Source organism: Gossypium hirsutum, chromosome D03 (assembly GCF_007990345.1).
Source record: "Gossypium hirsutum isolate 1008001.06 chromosome D03, Gossypium_hirsutum_v2.1, whole genome shotgun sequence".
Taxonomy (NCBI): Eukaryota; Viridiplantae; Streptophyta; class Magnoliopsida; order Malvales; family Malvaceae; genus Gossypium; species Gossypium hirsutum.
In genome coordinates this window covers 1,067,331-1,075,081 of record NC_053439.1, presented here as the reverse complement: position 1 = coordinate 1,075,081, position 7,751 = coordinate 1,067,331, and the positions used below count along the sequence as shown (strand labels likewise).

Below are 7,751 nucleotides of genomic sequence, written 5' to 3'. Positions count from 1 at the left end.
TTGCAGTCAACAATTTGGTCCCATGGTCTAGTGGTCAGGACATTGGACTCTGAATCCAGTAACCCGAGTTCAAATCTCGGTGGGACCTTTTTTATTTTACCCTTTATTCATCTTCATATGTTAACGAGCCAGATTGAAGCCCAATTTTAAAAAGGGTAAACTCACAAGTAGTCCCTTAACAATTAGTAATTTTCTTTTTTGGTCACTCAACTATAAAAAGTTACAAATGATCATCCAACTATTAAATTTTGTCTTTTTTTGTCACCAACAGGCTAACAATGACAGCTTTTAAAGTTGGTATAATAACAATTTTAACCCTCGACATTTATAAATTACGTCAATTTAGTCTTGATTTTAAAAAGAATTAACCCTTAACATTACACATTGTGTTAATTTAGTCTCTTTTTTTAGTTTTGCTTTTCTTTATGACATTGATGGTTAATTTTAAAAGAATGAGAAAAGATGAAAATCATTATCTTGGATTTTTAGGCAGTTCCACTTTTTGCATATTTTCAATTAAATTTAGCTGATAAAAATCTTTTTTAGCTTTTTAGGTGAAAGGATCACAAAGAAAAATAAAATTGTAAAAAGTACCAAATTCATGTAATGTGTAAATGTTGAGGGTTACATTTTTTTATAATCAAGACTAAATTGATACGATGTATAAATATTGAACGTTAAAGTTATTATTATGCTAATTTTAAAAGCTGACACCTTTGACTTATTGGTAGTAAAAAAGGACAAAATTGAATGTCTAGATAACCATCGCGTAACTTTTCATAATTAAGTAATAAAAAATAAATTTATTAATTATTAAGTAACTACTAATATAATTTATCTTTATAAAAAATAATAATAAACTTAAAATAAAATATTTATTGGCTCTTTAATACCTCTATCCTAGCACAAGTCTAGCTTTAAGGTACTTGCGTTATTGGCTCCGACTATTTTTTTTCCTCCTTTTTCACACCAAAATTATAGGAGAGCAGTTAATCGATTCAATCCGAACGTCTAGTCAATTAATCAACCAATTTAAGTCTTAATTTGCTTAACCAAATCACTTAACATTAGTTGGTTAAGTTAGATTAAACTTTATTGAATTTGGTTTGAGTCTAGATAAATCCAACACAAATAAGGTATCTGTCATTCACATATTACGTATATTCATTTTTCAGACATGATAATTCATACTTATTGCAACAACAACAATCTTGATCTCCAAACATGACAACTCAAACTTACAATAACTGAATTAATAGGTTGACTAAATTTTGAAAAAATTCAAAACCAATACATAGACTACATATAGCACCTTAGGAATTATTAAAAATAATCCCTTAAAGTACTTAATGACACTGGAAAAAGATCCAAGACACTTATTTCTCAATACTCTCTGATAATGTAAAATTAAAAGAAAAAAAATTATGTTGTAAAATATTTTTTCGTTAAGAAAAATATTCTAATTGTTACATAATATTTTCTGTTAAGGAAAATCCTCTATTATTTTTAGAAATTGATGCTGCTTTAAAAACAATAGAAAAAAAAAGAAAAAGAAAACCCAGTTCTCTCTTTTCTCTCATTCTTGCTCTCTAAAAATTCCGATATTTTGCTAAATTACATTAGTGCGATATCCTGTCTAGAAGATTGGGTTTTAAGCGGGATTATTTGTCACCCCTCCAATCTTTCTTTACTGGAAATTGAATCTAATGTCATTTACCCGAGTTTCTTCCAATTTATTTCTCGACTTTTACGAGAAGAGCAATCCTTTAAGTTTTATCTTCCTCATTCAGGTGTGTGAATTTGGATGTATTGTGTTATCTTGGGGGGTGACATTCATTTCTGATTACATCGATCAAGACGAAATCACTTCTAAGACAGTAATTCTTTCACGACACAATAATTATTTTATTGATTTACACTTAGTTTAATTTCCCGTCAATACCAACAATTTAATTTACAATAATATATTTTCAACACTCTCAACTTCTTTTTCCTCTCTTATTTTAACTCGGATCACTCATAATCTGACCATCTTGACCTTCCTACAACTTTTTGCTCATCAAATAAATCATCACAGATCTTCACAATTTCCTCTTGTATCAATCTACTTTAAAAAGGAAGAAATTATTATGATAAGAGATGAGATAAGATAGCTTCATTAAGCTTATCTTGCTTAGCATCATCGATCCTCTTAGTTTTTGAAGTCTTTTCTTTTACTTTTTTGAATGAGACCAATCATCTCAATTCAAGACCCATTAAATTAAAAGTTCAATGAATTTAGTCTAATATAAAAACATACCACATAACAACTTGACATAATTTTTTTAAAAAAAATTCTATTAAAAAAAGTAGAAAATTAAAAGATTCATAATTAAGCAACAAGTAGCTAACCAATTTGAAAGGGCTATAATTATTGATTTGAACATATAAATATTTTAAGTGTGGGACCTGACAAATCAATATTTATATATTTGTGTTGATTTGATTTCTTATTTTTGTTTGTTTTAAAAAAAAAATTCATGAACAGATGAAACTGCTAAATCAATGATTTTTTCATGAAAAAAAATAATGACTCAAATTCAATACTAACTTAATGATTCTTGATCCGCAAAGTAAGAATCCCTTACTCATCATGGAAACTAAAAAATTTGCATCGAGATTCAGACCTATTACCTAAGCGTGCAAGTCATTTATGAGATTTGAACTTGTACTTACCTAATATATCATAGACGTAATGAGTTCAAATCCTTAAGACACACTGTGTGATCTATTCAGATAAAACTTATTTGAGTGCTTGTGAAAAATCCATCCTCTATCAACCAAATCGGCATTCTTGTGCCTTTAGGGATGGGAACAAAGTCTTCGAGCTAAAATGATATGAGTTTAAATTTTTAATGACCCTAATATGAAATGATTTAAACCCTTAATATCTCGAATATCAAATTTGAGTAACCTATTTTAAAACCCTAATTGACTCTATCTAAATTGACTCGAGCCTAATCAAAATTACACTTGAGTTAAAATCGAATTAATAAGTGATACAAATTCAATCACTATACAAAAATCCATTAATTACTAACTCAAATGGGTTACATGTTGTTATAAAAAAATCATAAGTTTAAAAAGATTTAAGTGCTTAATATATTCGTCAATATTATCAAAAACTAGGGAAACAGCTTGTAAGTGATACTCAAAAGAGTTGGCATGGAAAGAAGCACATGCAAGAAATAGTGGAGAAATTTGCCATAACTTTCTTCTTGAAGTTCATATATTCTCTAATACAAAGTTCCAAGATTATTCTCACAACTTTCAACACTTTTTTTTTATATATCTGTTCTAGTTTTTACTCCTCTCATTTCTTTAAACATTGGAACAAATTAGGAATTTCCTCATATTCCTTATTACTCTAATTATAAGCAAAGCATTCTATCAAATTATTAGTTTATCAATTCGATTAATCGAACAGCTCAATTAAATAAATGTTTAAAAAATTAAAAATATATATTAAAACTCGATTCACTTGATTTTTTTGTTCGATTCAATCAGTTTGTACCGTTTCGTGACTCAATCGGTCTAAATGAACCAATACCCCGATCTAGGAGTATTCAAATGGTTGGTTCGGTTAATATCCGAACCGAATTACCATTAATTGAATTACTTGAAATGTCAAAATCTTTAACCGTTAACCGAACTAATTTTTTTTCAATTAATGCATTAACCGAACCGAAATATTTCAATTAATTCGACTGGTTAACCGAATTAACTAAAATTTATATATCTTTTGTCTTTTGATTATTAGAATAAGTATAAAACATTTAAAAAATACATTGCTAATGTTCATTTTATTTTTTTTAAATAATTCAAAAAACTTTAAATGGAGGTGAAAATAACAAATAAGACATTAAAAACACTACATAAATCTTGAAAGTTAACAACCAAACAAATTTAAAATTTTGGTTATATGTAATATATGTAATATATATTTCGGTTAATCGGTTAATTTGGTTAATTATCCGATTTCGAATCGAATTAACCGATAACCAAAATTTTAAAAAAATCATTAACCCGCCTCCGACCAAACTAAATCCGACCACTGGCCGATTAACCATATCAGATCGATTTGATCAATTCAATTTTAACCGAACTATGAACACCCCTACCCCGATCGATTTTCAATCCAAACGACTAGTCTAATCTAATTTAAATAACCATTAACCCTAAATTAGTTAATCCCAATATGTACAAAGATATTAATAACAGGTCAGTGGCTTAACATGTTGATTTCTTTCAAGAAAGTTAAAACTAAATTAGCCATTTAAATAAACACCCCCCCCCTCCCACATGCTAATAAATTATTCACCAACATCGTACTTACAATTTGATAAATTAATTCTATGCCATAATAATCCGAAAACGAGACGTACAAAGAAAGAAATTGACCATCCTCGAAACACTGAAAAAGCTATCTTAATTATCATATATAATATATGCTGTTAAAATTTCTAATTTGGCCAACTTGCATCAACCTTTTTTTGGCAAGCCTTTGTTTCTTTATTATAAGGTGAAACCCCCCATTGAGCTTTTTGTTTGCCATATAATTTGTATGCCTGTAAAAAAAAACAAATGGGATCTGGCCATTTTTCTTCTTGTTCTTACAGCTTGAATTGGTCGGCTGAGAAAAACAAGTTATTTGAGAATGCTTTGGCAATATACGATGAAGATGTTCCTCAACGATGGCAACAGATAGCTAAGCTCGTGGGAGGAACAACGACCGAACAAGAAGTGAAGAAACAGTATGAAATACTTTTGGATGATATCAAGCGGATTGAATCAGGCAAAGTGCCTCTTCCTAAGTATACAAGAAATAGTGGGAAATACAAGGATTAATCGCATCGTAAGACAGGTAATACGGTTTTCTATGTATAGTAGGTTATCGCATATTGTTGATGTAGGTGAAAAATAAATTTTATGTAAAATATAACTATTAATAAAGTTTTAGTTGAAATAGTAAAGTTAAGGATTTATGAAGCTTGAAATTAGGGGTGGTTAGAAAATCTTTTTAGGGGTCGAATTTCACCATTTTAATAGATTATATTTTTATAATTTTTAAAAGATTTAATCAAATTTTTATCATTTTTAAGGGGGCTAAAGTATAATTTTATCTTTACTAATTTAAAATTTTAAAAATTTTAAAAGACTTAAATGGAAAATTTTTTATTTTAGAGGAACCGGGGCCTGCTAGCCCTACTTGATTTTATAAGTTTTAATCTCACCATGTGTGTTTTTTCATAGATTTATTCTCCATTTAATTTTTAATATATATTTTATGTACAAGTAGTTGAAAAAGACAAAAATATCCTACAATAATATTTATTAGGTGTTTTAAATTTTGTTTTTTAATATTTTTCCTGGTCGAATTGATGTTAATGTTGACTTGTAAGATCAAACACTTAAATATATATTAGAAATTCTATCACATTCGTATATGCGTGGAAACTACGTATTTAGAAAACGAAGGTTTGTTAAAAAAAACATACAATAAATAATGAAACATATTGTTTCAAACTAAATAATAATAACACGTGAAATATCATAATAAAATTAAAATGTATAAAAAGCATCAAAATAAAAATATTAAAGTTTCATCAAATAATATAATTTATTGTAAATACGAAAAGATATTTTTTATAATTTTTTAATTAAATAGATGTCTGATTAACTTGTAACATCAACTTAATTAGAGCTTTAAAATAAGAGTTATTAAATATAAATATATATAATATTTTAAATAAGAGTAGCAAAGTTAACAGTAAAATAAGAGTTATATAATATTCAAACAATAATAACAAAAAAGTATAAAATGATAGTGAAATAGCAACAAAACAGTAAGAAAATAGTAGATTTTTTTCTTTTTATAAATTCTAATCGGGTCCAGCCCGATCTGAGCAAAAAAAGCCTTACTTGAGGCTCGACCTATTTTTAAACGGACTTTATTTTTTATTTAAGATTATCCTTCGAGCCTATATTTTTACTCAAAATTACTCTATTGATGTTGAGTTAATTTTATTTTATTAATTTTAATTGTCTACAGGCCGAAGCATAGTGGAGAATGACCAATGAAACAGTAAAGGCTGCTATTTCACGGGGAAAAAGAAAAGTAAAGTAATTTTGACTAGCATTTAAAAAAAAAAAGGCTGTTATTTATCTTCTTTTTATATTCTTTCTTGTCTTTCTTTATTGACATGCCGACTTTCATCCATATATCGTTAATGATAAATCTAACAAATAATCAACTTTCTTCTATGTCAAACTTTTCTTAAAATAAAAATATTGGATTACATTATATTTTATTTTAATTATTATTTGTTATTTTCATTGAATTTTGTTACTTTTACTTTTATTTGGTTGAAATTTTTTTATTTTTATTAAATTTCGCTATTTAATTTTTATTTAAAATAATTTGAAGAAAAAAATTAATAATTATTATTTTACTTTAATATTTAACAATAAAAATAAACTTAAATCTTTTTCTTTTATGATATATGTATTCTTATTTTTCAAGTTTTTATTTCATTGAATAAAAATTTTAATTTAATTTATTAAATTTTAATATTTATTAGTTTCTAAAGTTACATATATTTTTCTTTGGGTTCACTATCGCTCGCTTTTATCTTTCTCTCACCAACTTTTTTTTCTTTCTTTACATTCACTCTACATATTTTCTCTCTTTTTTCAGTTTACAAATCTATTTTGTAGGTATCTTTGTTGTTTTCACAACTTGCGATGGATAGATGACGATGCATGTCGTTCGCTAAAACTCCACTAGCCACCAGTAGTTTTTCTTGGAAAGTGGGTGGCTCTTCGTCAACTTATTAATCTGTTTTTGTTTAAAGAATATTTCAGAATAACAAATGATTTCACGAGTCGATTTGGACTCGTGTTGTCTTAAGTTTTATATATTTTTTGGTTTGTTTTTCTATTATTTAATAAGTCTTCAATTTTAGTTTTTTCTGCTCTTGTAGCACGATTTTTAGTCTTACTTATGCATGTAATCTTAGTTTTACAAGTGATTTTAGATATGGTTTTGTTGTTGTCCTTTATAGTTTGGTGAACGCTCGATTCTTTTGTCGATTTTTGCTTCCCGCTTTGGACCATCCACTGCTAATTTCCTTATCGTGTTAAGTGCTTGCAATCACTCCAAATATGTCGTGCTTAAGTTGTGACAAAGCTAATTGTCAACATGTCATGATGTTTTATTGATGCTGAGGCTAAAGCTTTTGTTGTATTGATAGAGCTTATCCTTTATTATCTACAACGAGTATTTGTTATTTTTTTCTTAAATTGTCTAGTTCCATTCATTGAATTAATTAATGAATTTACCTTTAAAAAATACATATATTGCACGTGATTTTATGTATTATAATTTAATTAATTTTTAAATGTTTTTAATTACGACAATAATCAGTGTAAAATAACATATTTTTATATTTATATAATTAATACATTATTTAAAATAATAAACATAAATAACATTTTTATTCAATTCAAAAAATTATAATTTTAACTCAGTTATATCTTAGAAAGTAAATAGAAAATATTCTCAATAATGAATAAATCATAGAATAAAAAATAATGAATAAAATCATATATAAATGTTAATTTTTGAATGATTTGAGTATTAAATATTTAAACAATTAATGGTGGATAAAAATGAAAATTAAAATATTGAAATGTAACAAATTATAGAATTA

The 7,751-nt window shown here is 26.7% G+C and overlaps 1 long non-coding RNA gene and 1 other non-coding gene across 2 annotated transcripts; both read left to right on the top strand.

Annotated features, from left to right (window-relative positions):
• The first annotated feature begins 16 nt into the window (after positions 1–16).
• Positions 17–88, top strand: TRNAQ-CUG (transfer RNA glutamine (anticodon CUG)). Its single transcript has one exon. It is a non-coding gene; the product is annotated as a tRNA-Gln (tRNA).
• Positions 89–4,423: 4,335 nt separating this feature from the next.
• LOC107908233 (uncharacterized) lies at positions 4,424–7,341 on the top strand. Its single transcript, XR_001686931.2, has 3 exons — positions 4,424–4,903; positions 6,092–6,157; positions 6,757–7,341. It is a non-coding gene; the product is annotated as an uncharacterized lncRNA (long non-coding RNA).
• Positions 7,342–7,751: the final 410 nt, after the last annotated feature.